Source organism: Podarcis cretensis (genome assembly GCF_951804945.1).
Source record: "Podarcis cretensis genome assembly, chromosome: 7".
NCBI classification, from domain to species: domain Eukaryota; kingdom Metazoa; phylum Chordata; class Lepidosauria; order Squamata; family Lacertidae; genus Podarcis; species Podarcis cretensis.
Window position 1 is genome coordinate 38642580 of NC_137176.1, and position 19634 is coordinate 38662213.

The 19634-nt window shown below is 39.2% G+C and overlaps 1 protein-coding gene across 3 annotated transcripts in view; it reads left to right on the forward strand.

The window, feature by feature from the left end:
* NETO1 (neuropilin and tolloid like 1) overlaps window positions 1-19634 on the forward strand; it is a 103839-nt gene that overhangs the window by 23008 nt on the left and 61197 nt on the right. The window lies entirely within an intron of this gene.

The following is a 19634-nucleotide window of genomic DNA, read 5'->3' on the forward strand; positions in this document are numbered from 1 at the left end:
GAGTGGAATTTGGTGATATAATGACATAACATGGTTTTAATATTAAGACAGTGGCTGTATTCCGACTTAACATAAAGCCATGGTTTGCTCAGCAAACTGTGAACTATCTCACAAACAAGCAAACAAGCCATGGGTTGTTTCTCCAAAGCTTAGTTTGTTTTCCAGTTGATCTTGCCTTGTACTTTTGTACCTTGGCAAGTGTCTGGGGTGTGGTGGCCAAACCATGATTGAAAAAGGCTGTTGTGTTTATGCATAATGCCAAACCATAGTTAAAAACAAGTGATGATTCATAAACTAATAAGAAACCATGACCTCACTTGTAGCTTGTTGGTAAAAAAGAGACTGTGGTCACTTTATTGGGTGCACTTTCAAACAAATCACACTTGGACTAACAGTGTGTGTATTGGCCAACCAATTGGGCAAAGTAGAGAGATATAACTTAAACAGATAGTTTTAATGGAAATAGAAATATGTGTGTTCTCCTTTCCTTTTTTAAAAACAGAAAACAGCACTTTTTCTGAATTTATTCTTGGCTTTCTACAGTGCATTTTTTAATACACACCATTTCTGTTTATTGCTATAGAGTGGCTTATAATGGTTGAAAAAGCTGTAATCATCTTCCTTTTATGATGAAAATGTTGGATAATGTAACTATATTTTTCATGCAGGGAATATTATGATCACACAATAGCCAAGTTGGTTCAAACTTTTCACCACATGTTGGCTTTCTCCATTATAGCATCTTTATTGTGTGCAAGAAGGATGGAAGTTGCACACAATAAGCTTAGTCACTTGGTGAACAGATTATTGGTAGGCTTATTAGAGTTTACCTAATGCCTTTATGCTGTTGATAGTAGAATAAGTGCACTAATGCACTCCATACAACAAAAGTGGAAATATGTCATTAGTTTGTTTTAAAATGATTTCAACAGAACAGCATTTGAACATTACCAGTAAAAATATTTTGGATTGCTACTTATGCTGTTCCTATTTCCTTTGAACATTGCCTTTTATAAAGGCAGAATCTGCTGGAGTAATTCCCCCCTTTCTGTCTATTAAAGCAAAATGTTTTGCTAAAGGATTCTGAGATTCAAAGAATAGCATGCATTCAATTAAGTGCCTCCATGAAAGATTTTCCTAATCTTAATTGCTGTGGACCAATTATGCCTTTTGTCAAATCATCTGGTTTAATTTGTGAGGCTAAAATGGAGATTTGCAGTCAAGTTTAGTATTGAAGTATTTCCCCATCTCATTATATATATATTAAAGTTTATTTTAATTTGTGCACTGCAATCAGACTGCAGTGCAGCAACTTTCAAAGGATTGAATGGCATTCAGTAGGTTTTGTAGATTTATGGAGGAATAAGTGGGAATTTATGGAGGTTTTGTAGACTTATGGAGGAATATTGTTTGTTCTGAGAGGGATATGCTTTTGATCATTTATGCTATTTTATAAGTTCTTTTAGTTATTTAATCCATAGCACCTGCCCCAAATACCAGGTCTGCACTTAGGTATTTTTCAACTGTCCACACATGACTAGGATGTTTAAGGGTACCTAATTTATTAGGGTGTTAAAAGGTACCTAATCTTAATTGTGTATCATTACTTGACTGAGCATCAGTCATTTAGACCTTTCAAGTACCTTTCTTATTAATAAGTCCAACAACCTGCATCTCAGCAGGGATTGAAAAGGACCTCATAGCAATAGTAAATAGTGGCAATTGAATGTGCCTCTGCATTGGCATTACAGGTTGCCAAATCCAGCTGCATCTAAGACAACTCTGTTTAGCACTCCAATCTAGCAGCCTCCATCAAAAAGGTGTGTCCAGTTTTTGTGCACAAGTGAATTCAGAGTCGAGAAATTCATAAGAAGAACTAGAAAGCTTCCCCACGTTATGAGCTGGGTCCATATCATTCTGAAATTGGATTCAGTTCATAATGTGGCTTGTCCACACTGCTAGCCGACTCTGCCCCATAGGGTTGGCATATTTTGAAAAGCAAAAAAGAGGACACATTTGCCGACTTCTACTTTTAACTATGGTTCACTGTGGCAACTATCATTTTACATACCCATGAAAAAGAGGACATGTCTTGGAAAAAAGAGGGCATATGGCAACCCTGTAGGGAATTATCACTGAGAAGGGTGAGGGGTTATTGGTGGTAAGGAAGAGTTGAAAGAGACAAAATAGTAGGCCTTGACTGGCAAAGATGCTTATAACATACTCAGGAACACCCTTTCCTTCCAGGGATCATCGGACTGTATAGTACAAATCCCATTTCCCTGACTTATTTCTCACCAGGAAGAACTCTGTTATATCTAGCAAACACTCCCTACACCTTCAGTTACCACCACCTTCTCCTTCTCAAGGGCAACTGTTCCCCCACTCACCTTGGGGCAGAAGCCTGAAGGAGGAGGGATACCTAATAATGGTATGGATCCAAGATTGGGTTGAACAGGAGCAGTTCTACACTGTTTTGAAGGCATGCATAGCAGCTGTGGTGGATCAAACTCTTTATATGGTGCACAAGAACTATAGCCACTGAGTATGGGTGGAAAGTAGATCCAGCTGTAGTCAGTAACTAGGTGGGACAACACATTTGTTTTTCTTTGTTTCCAAGTGAGGAAGATGAAACTAAAAGTCAACTTATAAGTAGCAGGAACATAGAAACAAAATTATGGGACTCCTCGTGATTATAAAGGTGTGTAGTATGAATGCACACAGTAATATTTGATTAAAGCAGCCTGAGTCCCAGCAATCGCAGTTTGACCCATCACAGAGAGGAAGATTAATTGTAAATGCTTTAAGTCAGCCTATGACTTAAACTTTTGCATTTTGGGCGAGTGTTTTCATTCAGTCTTTTGCATTTTTCCATTTCTAGGTTCTGTATAAGTTTCTCCTTAAATCCCCAGATAGTAGTGATCTGCCTGCAATTACAATTTAAATGCTTATATGTCCTTAAAAATGGTTTCAGGGACTATCTGCTGAATTGTCTCTGTGGATGTGAACTTTATTTTGGCTTACACAGCACAAGTAAATGATCTCTTTATACAAGTAGTTAGCTCTTCCACGATAGCTACTTGCCAGCACTTTATGTACAAAAAAGGATAAAGAACTGCAAGAAAGAACTAGTGATTGATCCAAATATTATTGGAGCACAACTCAGAAGGTGCATATATGTAGACTTGTATGCTCACTTCAATATGAAGCAAGCATTTAAACCCTGAGCATTCTTTTTCAGCCCTCATTTAAATCTGAAACAGAGGGGAATTTAAACTGTCGCTGACTTCCTCCTATACAATCACACACAACCCCTGCTCTTGCTTTTGCTGTTCTGACAGCAGAGAAAGTGAAGGGGAATCAGTCTCTCTCCTCCTTTCTAATACATTGCCATGCTGTAATGGCTGTGTGCCACATGCAGAGAGTGCTGAGAAATCAGTAGTGGTGTGCAGTGGTGCAGAGCTGCCCTCTTGACATTGGAGTGACAAGGTCATGAGTATGTGGTTGCACCAGTAGGACCATTGCCACTCGTATACCCAGATGGTGCACCTTTTCTGTCACCTACCCTGTTCAGGTAAGCAACAGGGACACCAATGTTGGGAATGTGGCTCAATGGCTATGGAGCTACTGTGAGAAATTATGCATATCAATAACACTCGAAAAAGCTTGTTGCCAGGAATTAATTGAATTTGGCATGGAGCCACGGGAACGGGGGCGGGGGGGGGAGAGACTTCCCTCCTTCCTCTTACCATTGCTACCAAAGCAAATTAAAGGTCAGTGAAAATGAGAAAGGACTTGGTAGAAGGCAAGCAAGCAAATGGGTGGGTAAGCGGGCTGCTGGATGTTCAGCAGTAGGGATCACCCCACTGTGTTTAGTTACATCATTGTGGGCACAACAGGCTCTGAAATAGACTTGGGATATGATGTGAAACAACTGGTATATTTTGGTTGAAGCCATTTAATTTTTAAGCCAAATTCTGTCTTTGATTAGGGGAAGTTTTCCATCACTAGAAAGAACTAAGGAGCTTCACCTAAGGCAGGAGTGGGTAACCTGTGATTCTCCAGTTGTTGGACTGCAAGTCAGCCACAGCCAACATGGCCCAGGGGTGCTGCAGGTGTGCCTAGAGGAAGCAGTAATCTGGACCCATTCCAGTCACCTTTCAGGTTTGGTTTTAGCACTGAAGCAGCCTGGGTCATCCTGATTAATGACCTTTGTTGGGGAAGATATAGGGTATATGGTTCTCCTTGACCTCTCAGCATGTTTTGACACCATTAACCATGGTATCATTCTGGAGTGACTCAAGGACATAGGAATTGCAGGCACTGTATTATAATAATTTTGCTCCAACTTGCAGGGTCAGCACCACAAAGTAGTATGAGATGGTTGCTCAGTTCCATGGCTTTCACGCTGTGGGACACCACAAGGCCAATTCTGTCTGTATGCTAGTCACCATCTACATGAAATTGTTGGGACTTATCATCCAGTAATTTGGAGCATGGTGTCATTAATATGCTGATGACACACATCTCTCTCTGTCTGAATCAGGAAAGGCTGTGAAAATATTGAATTGGTGTGTGTGGGTGGTTTCTATGTCTGGGAATTTGGTGGATGACATGTTCTGGGATGGGTTGTATTCCACCTGACAGAATAGGTTCATGGTCTGGGAGTCCTGGATTCCAAGTTGCCACTTGGCTTCTTTGACTAGGGGTGCTTATGCCCAGCTTAGGCTAATTTCAACAGCTACAGCTGTTCTGGACAAGGGTATCCTAAAATAGAGCTGGAACAGATTGAAGATGTTAAAATTGAGGTTTGGAGCAAAGCAGAAGCAATAGGTCAGCAGAAGGCTGGTGAAAGAATGCAGGAGCTAAACTGAGGGATGCAGATTCATAAGTATTTGGCTTGGTTAGGGAAACAGTCTAGTCTGGGTTTAGCTGGAGAAACTTTTCCTTCTTACTTTCAATTCACCTTTTATGTACACATAGTTCCATTGCCACCATGCAACAGTGCTCTAAGTGAACCAGGTATACGAACCAGTTTTATTTGCAATGGCCTGATCTCTGCAGTTGCCCAAATAGTATCACCAAATGTTTGGGCCTCCATATATGAAATTCACATTTTGCGTGGAGGGGAGAGAAGGGTGGACAGTACCAGTTGGAGGGGTGTTGTTGCTTATCTGACCTCTTGTTGGCATTGTCCCTGTGACATACTGGGAAGGGTGAGTTACTGTGGTGCTAATCCAGGAATTCTGCTAGTGTGTTTGCACTCCACCACCCTTGCATTTGATTCAGCCTTCCCCTTCACCCTTCTGGTATGCCACAGCAACAACAGTGACAGACAGTCAGGTAATCAGTGCTCCACCAGGCTCCACCAAGCGCAACAGGGGAAGGGTATGCCATTGTAATACAGGTCCAGTAAATATGTGAAATAATCTGTCTGCCTGTGTGGAAACTGATAATTATTTCTTATTTTCATTGATGCCAGGCTTGTATGATGCTGATAGATATTTTAGACTAATTCTTATCTGGATTAGCTTGTTGTCAGACATTGCACAGTGCATGCATTTTATTTTGCTAATACTTTAACATTTGTCTTGTCTGGAAGTATTAGAGGAAATGATGTTGGTGGGATATTTGTTGAAGTTACCTCTACTTTGGGAAGGTGGCCCACTGTTGTGGGCATTTTGTCTTGTTGCAATAATTTCCTCCCAAATGGCATGGAATTCAGTTTTCTTCTGTCTACACAGACAGATGTTTTGAAGGCATCTGTTGCTCAGAGCCATTTTCTGCAGTGAGTCAATTTTGTAGTGCAGCAGACAGTGGAGATCCAGACAGAGTGAGGCTGTGCTCTAAGCTGATCACTCTTATTCATCTGGAATAATCAGATTTCTTTTTATCTTGGTTTCTCCCTCTTGGAATCTGCAAGGCTGTGGCCTCAGATGGCACATTATTATTCTCAATTCCATCAGTTGGTGGAAACCATCTGTGTTTCTGTTTGGCTTCATTGATATGAATGTCAGCATACTGTATAGTCAACTATATTGCCTCTCATCAGAAATGAAAAGATATGTGGAACATATGAACAACAGCAGGCTTAACTGCTAAGAAATCATAGGAATATAAGCAAACATGTATGCTCCCGAGGACTTGCAGAGCATTTAGGAAATTCTAGAGATTTTGAGCTTTGGACCTTCAAATTTTACATCTTAGGATCAGTGTCAGTATTATGATCCTTTTGGCTCTAAACCCAAAACTTGTAATGTTTGAACAACAATGAGATAATATGTAAACTGTAAGAATGTGAACAAATTATTGCACAAATTAATTTTGAACTGTAGTTTTGAAAATAGCTAAGCTCATCTGAAATTACAAACATGACTGGACAGCAATATTTAAGGAAGGAAGGAAGGAAGGAAGGAAGGAAGGAAGGTTGATTTTGTGGCAAGCCAGCCTTTCCCTGTGATTGCATTTCCTCCCACTTTTAACACCAGCAAGTTCAAGCCAGGCATTTGAAGACAGAGAAGTTGTTACAAGGTTTATTTCTGAATCTTAGTTTCTTTTCTCATAACAAAAGAGGGGGGAAAGGTTGTGTTTTTAGCTTTTTATAAACAGAGCTACTCAGAAGGTGTGGAACTCCCTGATACAGCTCAACACATCTTGTTAATGTTACGTGGGAGTCTGACTTGCATTGCAGAATCTATTCTAGATGCCTTATAAATTTGGGAGTGCAGAATAAATTCATTTGTCCTCATCCAAACCTTTTTGGAGTTGAACCTTCATGGTAATGTTCCTCTGAGTAATAAGAAAAGTAAGACTGTGATTATAGGACATTTTTTTGGTTTGTTATTCATCCATGGAATATTCATTACCTTTGCAAATGTGTGTTGCATTTCTATGGGTCTGAATTATGATATTCTGAAGGTGAGACATATACATATTTAGCTCATATTTTTCCATGTAGAAAGGAGCAGCTTGTTCTGATGTCACAACATTCAGTACTTGACATGTGCTGCAGTTATCCTTTCTGCCAGGTCATCCTTCCCCTGACTTGGGCGCTTGCTACAGAAAAGCTGTCACTGCATTATCCCGGCTTAATGTTATAGGGCTAATGGGTGCTGCATGATGGGGCACCCATGTGGTGTATTAAGGGCAAATGGCATCCGTTTATGCTGTAGAATGTCTGAGATCAGCCTACCACTGACAAAATGCCACAAACTGTACTTTTCTACTAGAATCCTTGTTCTCATCCGTAGATGCTCCTGGACCAGATTGGCTCTAGTAATAGGATCAGGACCTTTAATTTATGTACACATAAGGTAAAGGGGGGACGCAGGTGGCGCTGTGGGTTAAAGCCTCAGCGCCTAGGACTTGCCGATCGAAAGGTCGGCGGTTCGAATCCCTGCAGCGGGGTGCGCTCCCGCTGCTCGGTCCCAGCGCCTGCCAACCTAGCAGTTCGAAAGCACCTCCGGGTGCAAGTAGATAAATAGGGACCGCTTACCAGCGGGAAGGTAAACGGCGTTTCCGTGTGCGGCTCTGGCTCGCCAGAGCAGCGATGTGACGCTGGCCACGTGACCCGGAAGTGTCTCCGGACAGCGCTGGCCCCTGGCCTCTTAAGTGAGATGGGCGCACAACCCCAGAGTCTGTCAAGACTGGCCCGTACGGGCAGGGGTACCTTTACCTTTACCTTTAAGGTAAAGGGACCCCTGACCATTAGGTCCAGTTGTAACTGACTCTGGGGTTGCGGCGCTTATCTCGGTTTATTGGCTGAGGGAGCCAGCATACAGCTTCCGGGTCATGTGGCCAGCATGACTAAACCGCTTCTGGCGAACCAGAGCAGCGCATGGAAACGCTGTTTACCTTCCCACCGTAGCGGTACCTATTTATCTACTTACACTTTGACGTGCTTTCAAACTGCTAGGTTGGCAGGAGCAGGGACTGAGCAACAGGAGCTCACCCCATCACGGGGATTTGAACCACCAACCTTCTGATTGGCAAGTCCTAGGCTCTGTGGTTTAACCAACAGCGCCACCCACGTCCCTTATGCACACATACATACACCTTTATGTTGTGCCTTGATTATTTCTATATTTGAAGCCTTTTGCTTCTTTTGCTGCATTTGCCTAATATTGTCTGTATGTGGCTTGTGTGATAACCATATTTTTTATGCATATTTATTTATTAAGGGTTTTTAAAATAACTAACTAACACTGTGACTGATGCAACTACATACGCTTTTCCCCCTGTTTCTTCCATTACATTGAAGTTCTTGCTAAATTTCAGATTTAAAAAAATTGGTTTCACATGAAAGAAGGGGAAATGGCTTTAGTGGGTCTAAATGAACTTCAAACCTTACTGAGTTGTTTATTGGGTGACTAGACACACACAGAGACACACACACAGAGAGAGACACACACAAACACACACACCCAGCACCCAGCAGTGGTTTTCATCTCCCTTTGGCCAGGTTGTTATTGTTTTAATTTGTGAGCATTAGCATTAACAGAGGACTTTTGTGCCAGACTTTATGCCGAGGTGCTTTGACTGAACCACAGGAATTGCTCTGCACAGTGAAATGGTACCTGAAACCCATCCATGTACAGGAAAGTTCATTGAGAATGCTCATTGGGTGACAGCCAGTGACACTTATCCAATTGCACAACAGATTTCTGTTTGCACAGTGGGATTTCTCTTTCCCTTATAGCCCTCCACCCCATGCCCCAAAATCTTCTCTTGAGGGGCCCAAGGACCACATGGGAGTAGAAATGTACAATAGTGAATGTCACCCATGGTGCTTATAAAAATGAGCCAAGTTTATCCCTTTTGTTTCTCATTTAAAGTATTTGTATGCAGGGTCTATCAAGTTTCCTAAATCAGAGGTACTTCTGTGTTAACTATATTAAATCTGAATATTTGCAGTGCTGCAGTCTGTATTTTGACACTCTCGCATTTAGATTGTAGTCCTATAGACAGTTAACTGGAAGCAAATTCCACTGAAATAAACAGAGCTATTACAAGCAAGCTTGCCCAGGCTGCAGTATTAGTTACTGCAGCTGGGTGGTTTCCCCCCTTCAAATGTCATAGGATTATAGGGATACTATTCTTCTCCATTTTGGGGAGCATATTTCATCTGATCTTTCATATGACAAGGAATGTATGAGATACTACATAGGGTTGGTTCAAAGGTCACGTGAACTTTTACTTGCCATTGTAAGTGGCTCCAACTGGTGCATATGAATTTCTTTTGAAGAAATAAATGAAGTGCATACATTGCAAATTTTGATCCATGCCAAAGTTGCAATGTAGGCAGTTCATTTATTTATTAATAATACTTGTATAATGCTTGAGATGTAAATTCTCTAATTCATTTACATAAAGCACAATAATATCATTTAAAAAGAAAAAAATATACATATAAGCAACAATACAATTAAATACATCAATAAAAACAGAGAATCCACCAATCATGATAATAATTAACAATGCACACTATCCCAAATAATACTGGACACTGCCTTGAGATTAAGACTAATCCTGCTGTTGCATAAACAAATGTACTGAAAATCTAAGAGAAATGTTGATAATGGACTTTCAGAACAGCTGCAGAATAAAATCAAATAAGAATAAAATGTGTGCCAGTTTTAGATTTGTTGCAGACCAAGAGATCCAACCCAATAATTTGATGTTTGGGATGTTTGGTGAATGACACCAGATAATGAAAATGGTTAATATTTCTGACAATGCAGTGATCACTGTGTCGTAGTGAAGTTCTTCTGTAAGGGTTGGATGCAACTGTTCCTTATACTGAGCTATTTGATGTTCTTACACAATTAGGCTAGCTATTGTGCATCTGTCATAATTAAAATGTTTGCATTTTTGTCTTCATTTGCTCGTCTAAATCTGTCATTTGTTTTGGAGAGGGGAATACAAACATGTTCATATTTCCTCTCATCTGTTCTGGGAAAATCGGTTTCTTTTATTGATACATTTTTAGCATTTTAATTGACATGCACATCTCTCTTTAACACAATTTTAACACTCTATGTATTCTTTTGGCTGTTGCTCTGTGGACACTTTGTTAAGGAAGTGGATACCTTTTTCCTTTTGTAGTACTTAGACAATTTTTAACTTCACACAGGAGAGCAGAGGTCTCTTTAAAAATATGTGGCTCTCTTGCCTCATGATTTCCCTTGAGAAAAGCATAGGTTTGTTTTTGCTGCTTGAGTATTAAAGATACTTCTATATAAATCAACAACAGCAGTCAATCAAAATGATGGCCTCCAAAACATGAGAGTTTCCCTAGATCAGTAACAGCCAACTGCCTGAGTGACAGACCTCTGGCATCATTGCAAATTTCTCTGGGGAATCTTTCTATTTCATGCTTAGAGGGTACTGATGACTTAGAAGTGATATGCATGTTTCTCACATAATGCTTTTAATCCAGAAGAACATACGTTTAAAGAAAATTGGAAAATGTTTATTGAATATATGGGGGGAAATTGTGTACACTTGAAATTGACTGAATTAAGTTAAATTCAACAGTGTAAACAAATTTTGATGGATGTAATAATGGATTACTGAATGGTTTAGTTCATGTAAATTATGCAGGAATTTATGATATGCAAAATGAATCATGGAAAGAGAAGAAAGGAAGTCAATGACATTTTAAGGTTGTTTAAACAAATATTCTAAAATGTAAAACAGAAAATGTAATAAAAAATATACAAGAAGAAGAAGAGTATAGCAACATCTTAAGCCATTTGGGAAAGACAGATTATAGTTACACTTTTCAGATGTCATGTATGACTATTTGGTGGAATCAGTATCATTTAAAAAAATGTAGTCCCCTTTCCAGGAAATAAACATCAGTTTAAAAGAGGGAGGGGAATAGAGTTTTGATGCACAACACTTACACAAGCCCCAGTGCAGCTCAGAATGGGATAATTAACAAATAAGCATGGATGGTGTTCATCTGCATTGCATTGCTCTCAATGAGATGCACATTCTGAGAAATTTTCCTATTCCCAAATAGTAAATATTTATACACTAGCCCACTCCTGCAATGCAGGCATGCTTGGTTTTTTTAAGAATAAAGAGTCCTCCATATACAGAATTGTTTCAAAAAAGTATGAATTATCCAGGAGGATACTCTGAAGACATTCCAAAGATAGCCAAGAATATTTCAAAACAAAGAAAAATCTCTGCAGAAAAAATGATCAACAGTGTGACGTTTCATCTTGGAATTTAAGGGAGGATCTTATTTTTCCTACTAGATGTTCTACTAACAGATAGTTCAGTCCATGCTACTAGATGTTCTACTAACAGATAGTTCAGTACCATGTTAATGAATCAGTAATTCCCTCACAGTATTACTGGGAAGGTTTGGGCATATACTACAAAATATTGTCTCATAGTAGGTTATGATATCCCAGATAGTGAATCTACTTGTGACCAAACACTGTAGTCTTCTGATATAACCTTGACAGGCATTGTGGGAGCAATCCTGTGTCAACAATCAAAAGGAGTGGGTTAGGATCCAATGGCTCTTTGGCTAGAACATGAGTTTCCCAGAGCAGCCAAACTATGGTAGTTTAACTCCCTCATCCTTGGCTGAACCAGAGATCCACCACCAAATCTCCCCCATCCTGGCTCAGCAGAAACCTAGCTGTTAGCTAACTCAGCAAAAATTGTGTTGTAGCGCAAATACTCTTTTAAAGACTTAGATGTAGCCTGCTGCTGAACAGAGCTTGGATCTGGTGGAACTTTATACTGACTTAACTTACACTGGCTTGTTTTATGCCAGCTTCCACATGTGCCACCTTGCCCCCACAATTGATGGGGCCCAGGGCTGCACGATGTCAGCATGCCCCATGACGTCAGCGTGTCCCGTGGTGTACTCAGAGTTTCCAGAAATTACAGCACCCATCTATCCATCCATTGGCAGTAAAAAAAAAAAGCAGAAAAAATATTCCAAATGATTATTTTTTTTTTTTAAAAAAAAGTATTACAAAAGGGATCATGCAATCTTTTTGTTAGCAAAGATGCAGGCTTTAAAATCTCATTTTAGAGAGGTTCAGTTCACTTGCAGGGAGCCGTCAGCCATACAGTTCCTTCTTCGCTTGTTCCAGGATGCTTGAAGGGGGAAAAAGAATGGGAAACAAAAGACTGCAGGAAGCCTTCTAAGCCACACCCACATTTGTAACTTGAGCTCAGGGCTCACCTTAACCCTTTCATGGATGCAAGTGTGAGTTAGCAACTGTATATTACAATAAAAATAAGTGTAGCTGGACTGATCTTGTGTATCATGTTATGGATATGCAATAGCCAGTTGTTATTCCTGCTCCAGGGCAAGCATTGATTCCTGTTAACAGATGGGCATGTATATAACATCTACCCCCACCACATCAGTTCTTGATTCTACCTCCCTGGCCCCAAGCCTGGAGCAAGTACTAAGACATCTTTCCTCCTAGCCTATCACATACTAAAAGTGCAGAGGACCAGACAGCTTCTTTATCTCCAAGCTGATGAACTCTGGCCCATTGGCACTGAATGGTTCCTGTACCAAATCCCAAGCAAATGATCATCATGACTCAATTTGTTCACTTTTGTAAATCCTTAAAAAAAAGATATCCTCACAATACCTGCCAAATATAACACCTTTCAGACATATTTTTTAAAAGAAAACTTCTGTAGTCCATTTTTTGTTTGGGTAGTAAAAATGTTTGAGTAGTAAAAGTGTTTCCCTGAATGGTGAACAACTAGTCCCTTAGTGTACTTGGTTCAATGTGACAGGAGAAGAGCACAGACAATCCATATGCCATGTCTACTCAGGAGGACCCACCGAACATTCCCCACAGTGTGCTGAGACAAAAAGTTTGCTCCTCTTGTCAGCCATCCTTCCCCCAATGAGCACAGATGAAGCGTTATCATCAAATTGGCTGAAAGTGGGGAAGAGGGCTATATTGTTTTTCTGCCTCCAAGACCAATGGTGCAGGTCAGCAACTCAACAGAAGTGGCAGGAATATTGTTGTCCTTCTGGGAAAAGAAATTACAGCTTTCAAGCACTGGCATAATAAGCTGATAATGATTCCAACACCAGCAGACAAGCAAGCAGTCCTCTTTTGTTTTAATTTGTACCATTTGGCTGCCTTCTGGAAGAAAAAAATGAATAAGCAGATTGTTAAATCCTTTGCAAGCAAGCTAAAAATGATTAAAGTTGACAACTTTGCAGACCAATTATTTGATTATTTTTGTGACACAGCCCAAGCAAGCACTTATAAGTGCCATTGATTTCAGCAGGGAAGATATAAGCACATACTTAATTTTACTAGTCAAGTGGGAGCTAGAAAATCAATAGCTTTAGAACTGCTGAACTTTGGGTGGATTGTGCCCCATATTTTCTGATTAGAAGTATTTTTAGAAATGTGGATTATACTGATTTTAGGAAATGTAAAGGTAAAAACATTAGGGGGCATGCAGTACTGCATTTTGTTCTAAACCATCTAGTACAAAATCAGCAGAATTTATAGAGAGGTTAGATTATTCTTTGGTTTTCCAGGCATCTTTGGAAATAATGTTTCAAAGCATTTTGAAATTCAGATAAGTCCTATCCTAATGCTTTTCTGTTTGGGAAGATCCAGTTTTGCTGATTGTCTGTTCTTGCAAGGCAGGAGCATCTGGTCAATCCTTTGCCCCTTCTTTGGACTTTTGGTTGATGTTAATAGTTCTAAGGTGGCAGGAAATAAGCCATTACACCACTGCACACTTTGGCCAACCAAGCTTACTGTGAAACTAGTCATGCTTCAGAGAGCAATACCATTTATCTGCACACTTCTTTCCTTTCCACTTGAAACTCCACCAAAGTGGTAAACCAGGGATGCCCAAAAGGGGCTTATATGGAATTTTGAGAGATTACCCTCTACACTGTCACAAAATGACTATGATGGATGTGTAGCCAGCCACAAAAATACCCATTTAACAGAAGGCAAACTCTCTCAGGGAACGCAAACGCACATTGAGAGAAACACAGTACCAATCCCACAGAGGAAAAACAAGTCTACTTCTTTCCTTCTCCTCCTTAGGTGGCTTCATCCTTCCTTCCCATTGCGTTGGGTCTAGTTCTTGTTCCTTCCTTACCCTTTTCTGTTTGCCTTTTAAAACATTTTTTACTGGGGGCTTTCTATTATAGTCTCACTGCTTTCTGATTGTGTGCTCAGGTGCTGTTGTAAAGTGCTTAGAGATCTATGATTGTAGGTGATGCATACATTTTAAAATAAATAATAGTTCCTGATGAAATGAAAATGAAATCTAAACCCAGTTTAGACTGCAGGCCTAAATATACTAGGAGTAAGGAACACTGGAAAAAGGCAGAGTAACTTTATAATAACCATGAACATATCCTGTTTACATAGTAATCTGCCTTCCACATTTATTATATTTCCTGTTAAAAGATAATTTAAATAGTATTTATATGTTTATGCTCCTTGATAAAGTAGATACAAATACAAATACATGTTATTTGTTTAGCACTTGTGTATAGCAGCAATACAGCTTGAATGCAACAAATGTAGTAGTAAAATATGACATCTTCTAGTCAGGCTCATGGTACTTTTGAATATTTGCTCATGCACAAGTTTTCAAAGTGGGCATGCAGTAGTAGCTGTTTTGCTTAACACTCAAAACATACTTGTAAATAGCCACTAGCCTGGTCAACAAATTACCTCCACATGACCAAGCTGGAAAGCTTTTATAAATTGTAAGAGAATTACTTAGTTATCTGGACCACAGAGGAACTACAATGACTAACAGGTATATTGTATATGTCCCCAGGTAGACTGCTGAACATATTTGTGGGCTAGCGGTAGTTTATTTATAGGACTAATTTGCATACATATGCAATTATCTCTTGTGTGATGCTTTATGAGTTACAACTTGAATACTGTAGAATGATTTGTAGACGTTTTCAAGAATCAAAGCACTGAGTCATTTCAGGTTTTGGGAATGGCCCTGTTTAGTCTCTCTGGAATCATACAGTCTGACCAGCCAACAAGCATCCAAAAGTTTGTGTATATCAGAAAGTACATTCATTGCTTCCCATTAATCCTGCACTGATTCCTATGTATGGTGGGTTTAAGTGCATTCATTTTCCAAGTGTTTTGATAATGCTGAATGTAAAGTGTGTAAGTTAAACCCATTTAGTACAACCCTGGGCATGACTACTGAGGCGCAAGCCCCACTGAGTTCAGTGGAGTTTGCACCCAAGTAAATAGGTATTGCATTGCTGCCTTAATTTTATAACTGTTTCCTAAATTGTTACAGTACAAAACACGAGATAAGCATAGGCAAGTTCTTGCTAGCACTAGTGGGTTAAATTCCCCTGGGAAATGTATTATTGCAGCCATGTTTTCCAATAATGAATTTGGCTCAGATATATTATTTTTTTAAGAGACAAAAAGCATACAAAAGAATAGAAGGCTGAATGAAAAGACCCTGCAGTGCTTTTTCTTTCTTTCTTCTTACTTTATCTGCAAGCCCATTCATGTGTTAAATGCTCATCTATCCCTGCCTGTCAGAGATACTTCTATGTGGGCTGACAATCTGTACAACACAGTACAATCCATATTGCTTCATTCAAAATATTATAGACGCATACAAACAAACCCTGTAATATTACTGTCAGCAGAATTATTCTTGCTCTTGGAAAGCAGAGGCAGCAGATTTTTGCCATGCTATTAAAATGCCTACCGATATCACTTCAACAAATATTTGCTCTTGCTTGGAGTCTGGGTTCTTCAAAATTGTTCAGACTCTGATGGCTGAGCTCAGTTGCATTCACATTTAAATTGCTTTTCATGATGGCAGGACATGGAAATTGTTATGTAGATCATTAGTTCTTGCACCCATTTTCAGTGGGGGATTGTAACACAAGATGAAAACAGTATATTATATTGGATGCCATTCACTGTCTAATTACGTTAAGACACTTAACCACCATCAAATAGTTCACTAATGTATCAAAACTGTTAAAGCATTTCTACAACAAGTATACTGCAGATGCTTGGCACAAATACAATCCAAGACAGTGTGATTATCAGAGAAGCCTGGAAAGGGGACATGTTTAATACATATTGTCTATAACTGCTGATACATACAAGTTCATACTAGGAGGTAGCAAGCTACAGTAGGCCTGCTATACGGAATCATAGAAGTTTACTGAGGTAGCATTAACCCTGATTAGTTGTGTAGTTCTGAGGGATTTTTTTCCTTCTGTGTGCTTGGTTGAATGTTTCCTTGAAATGTACAAGGCCGGAAGTAAAAAGGACAACACCTCTCTGTTCTTTCTCCTCAAATGATATGCTGTTTTGTTTGGGTTCCTCAGTAAAGCGTTATCAGGATTCCCCCCCCCCTCCAGAATCTGTATTACTTATATGACTTTGCTAACAATACTTCTATGTATGTGCAAAGTCCTAAATTATACTTATCCAGGTTACTTGAAAACCTGTTTTTCCCTAATAAGAGTCATGACCATTATATTTAACCTTGTTACTTCCCCCATGATGGATGTTTATCAGCTGGTGGCAACATGGAGATTTTTTCTTTCTCACTGGTGGCACTAGTTTTACATAATGCCTGTCCTGCTGAAATATGAGATGCCCTACTGGGGTTGGCATTCTGGCAGCCCTTGAAGACCCACCTGTTTAAACATGATTTCCCTGATCTTTTGACTTGAACCTCCTGGTGTAACTCTTTTAATTGCTGCTTTTACTCTTTTAATTGCTGTGCTCCTTTTAACAAATGTGTTACACTGTACACATTAATTCTGAATGTTTTGACAAAATTATTGTGTTGTTGTTTTTTTAAATTCTGTGTATTTTGTAACTAAATGCATTTTTAAACCATTTTGAAGCCACCTTCAGGCAATTAGGCTATACAGTAGTACCTTGGGTTAAGAACTTAATTCGTTCTGGAGATCTGTTCTTAACCTGAAACTGTTCTTAACCTGAAGCACCACTTTAGCTAATGGGGCCTCCCGCTGCCGCCACACCGGCGCTGCACGATTTCTGTTCTTATCCTGAAGCAAAGTTCTTAACCCGAGGTAATATTTCTGGGTTAGTGGAGTCTGTAACCTGAAGCATATGCAACCTGAAGCGTATGTAACCTGAGGTACCAATGTATATACATTAATAATTAATAAAATAGTAATCGATTTAAAATGATGAGAGTTTTGAATCTACTTCCCTCTTAGCATTTATGCGATTAGAAAGTGTCACCTTCAAGTTGTTAAGTTTCACCTTTTGTATTCAAGCAGTCTTTTTAGTGGCTAGATAGGCACAGGAAATATTTGTACTTGCATATTTATGTGGATGTCTGCGTGTGCTTTGGCGTTTTATGGCTTCAGATTAAAAACTGGCCCCACGCTAGAAATTGAGGATGTTTAGAAATGACTGTTGCAGTAAATGCAATCCAAAAGAACTGAGGCACGTTAAAGTTCAAATGAAATCAATGCGACATAAATGCTGCAATTGTAATTTAGTTTAGTTGTTTACAACCACTGATCATTACAACAGTTTTTTAACTATTAACAGCCTGATGCTTCACAGGGACAAAGTAAATGCGCATAAGACGGCAACCTTTGTCTCATTGATTCCAGCACCTAATTGGATTGCAGTACTTGATGATGGTGATGATAGCAATGCTATGTAATTTGAACAGGGGCAGGAACCAGAAAAATTGATCACACTGTCACATTCACTGTTTATAAAAGGCTAGTGAAGAAAACAGTGTTAACATATCTTACTCTTCTCACACATCAGTCCTTTAGATAGCACCGGGAAGCCAGAGTTGTTGTGTAACAGGACTTACAGACATTATTTGCCAGATGGTATCTGCTAGCTGAGGCTCAAGAGACAATGTTATCAAATATGTTTCAGAATAAGAGTTTTTAAAGTACGATGATATTTCTGTTCTGTTTTCTGTAGAAATTTTATACTGGAATCATGGAAATTAATAAGAGTACATGACTATTTGCCTGCAAATGTTTTATTATTTCACTGTCTTGTACAAGAGGTTAATAGAGGGATCAGGCAACTTGGTTATTAATGGTTACAGACTAGCAACAGTGCCTTGCTAGCATGGATTTAAATGGTATCTAATAATTATAGCCTATATTGTGGGAAAAGATTATGCCGTACCAGGAATTGTTCCTATTGTATGTTCAACTGAAATTGTACAGGGTATTATAAGATTTTGCTAACTTTAATTCATTTTAACAAGACTCGTGCAGTGACTGTTCATAATGACATTGTGCATATAATGCCATGTTTGGATAAACAATTAGTATATGTCAAGTCTCATTTCTAGTTACCCCAATAAGGAGCTGGTGGTTCTGTTCACTCATGCATCATGCTAGAGGCTACTTCATTTACTTCACTTTTCAGAAATGCTCCACTCAGATAGTAGTAATAATAAAAATGGACTGTGTCCAATCCTGGTAGTATTCAAAGTAGACCCACTGAAATTAATGCACATGACTAATTTAGTTCCATTCATTTCACTGAATTTACTCTGAGAATGACTTTGTTGGCTACAGTCCAGGAATAATAATAATAATAATGGCATAATTAATTCAAAGTTAAGCATTGATTTTAAGTTCCCTTTATTTCATTGGAGAATTAAGTATATGCTTAACTCCTATCTACTGAATTCAATGGGGATTAAAAGTGCATTAGAATTTATATTCTGTTTTTCATGGGTGCCAAAATCACATCTGAGTGGTCTGTGCGACTGCCTTTAATGGATGGCAGTGTTATTAGCCTCAGCTCCCCATAAGTAATATGGAAATGAGAGCTAGTGACTTGCCTTAAGGCTGAAGGCACTCAAATTTCATCTATGACTTTCTGGCTCAAAGCACATTCCCTACTTAAACATGGCACGTTTCTGGGATACTAAAAGTGTTCCTACTGAGCTCTGTGTTCACATATTCCACCATATACGACAATACTTCTCACAGAGTTTTAAAGTGTAGTAACAGCAACAATAACAGCCAAGTCCTATGTATGTGTACTCATACTAAGACATACCAACTGATTTTAGTAAGCATGCATAGGATTTCTGCAGGCTGAATTTGCTATCTGATCAGAGGTTGGCACAGGGATGACACTGTGTCAGTTCATGACACACTTTCGAATGAAATATTCTGTTTAAATGGGAGCCATTATTACTGCAGCTTTAAACGAGTCCTTTTGATTAGGTTAGGAGAAATCCTCTCATTTGGCAGCCAAAACTTTTATTCAGTTGAGTGAAATTTAATTATTGCCTGCCTGCTGGATAAGCTGCTGACCTACACATCAAAATCCTGGATGCTTGCACTGACCAATGTGCTTAACCTGATGCTGAAAATGAAAAACTGTCCTCCCTTAAGTTCTGTGTATTATTATTTTTTTGATCAGAACCTATCCAAACCACTTCTGTGTTGCTTTAACTAGAGCACCAGTTCCTTTATTGTGATCACATGTTGAATCTTCCCACTTCATTGAAGCTGAAAACACATGTACTGCTGGTGTAAGTCTTGAATAAAGGGATGTAGCATAGCAAAACCAGAGTGGGGGGGGGGGACTTATGCTGGATCATAAGCCCATTCA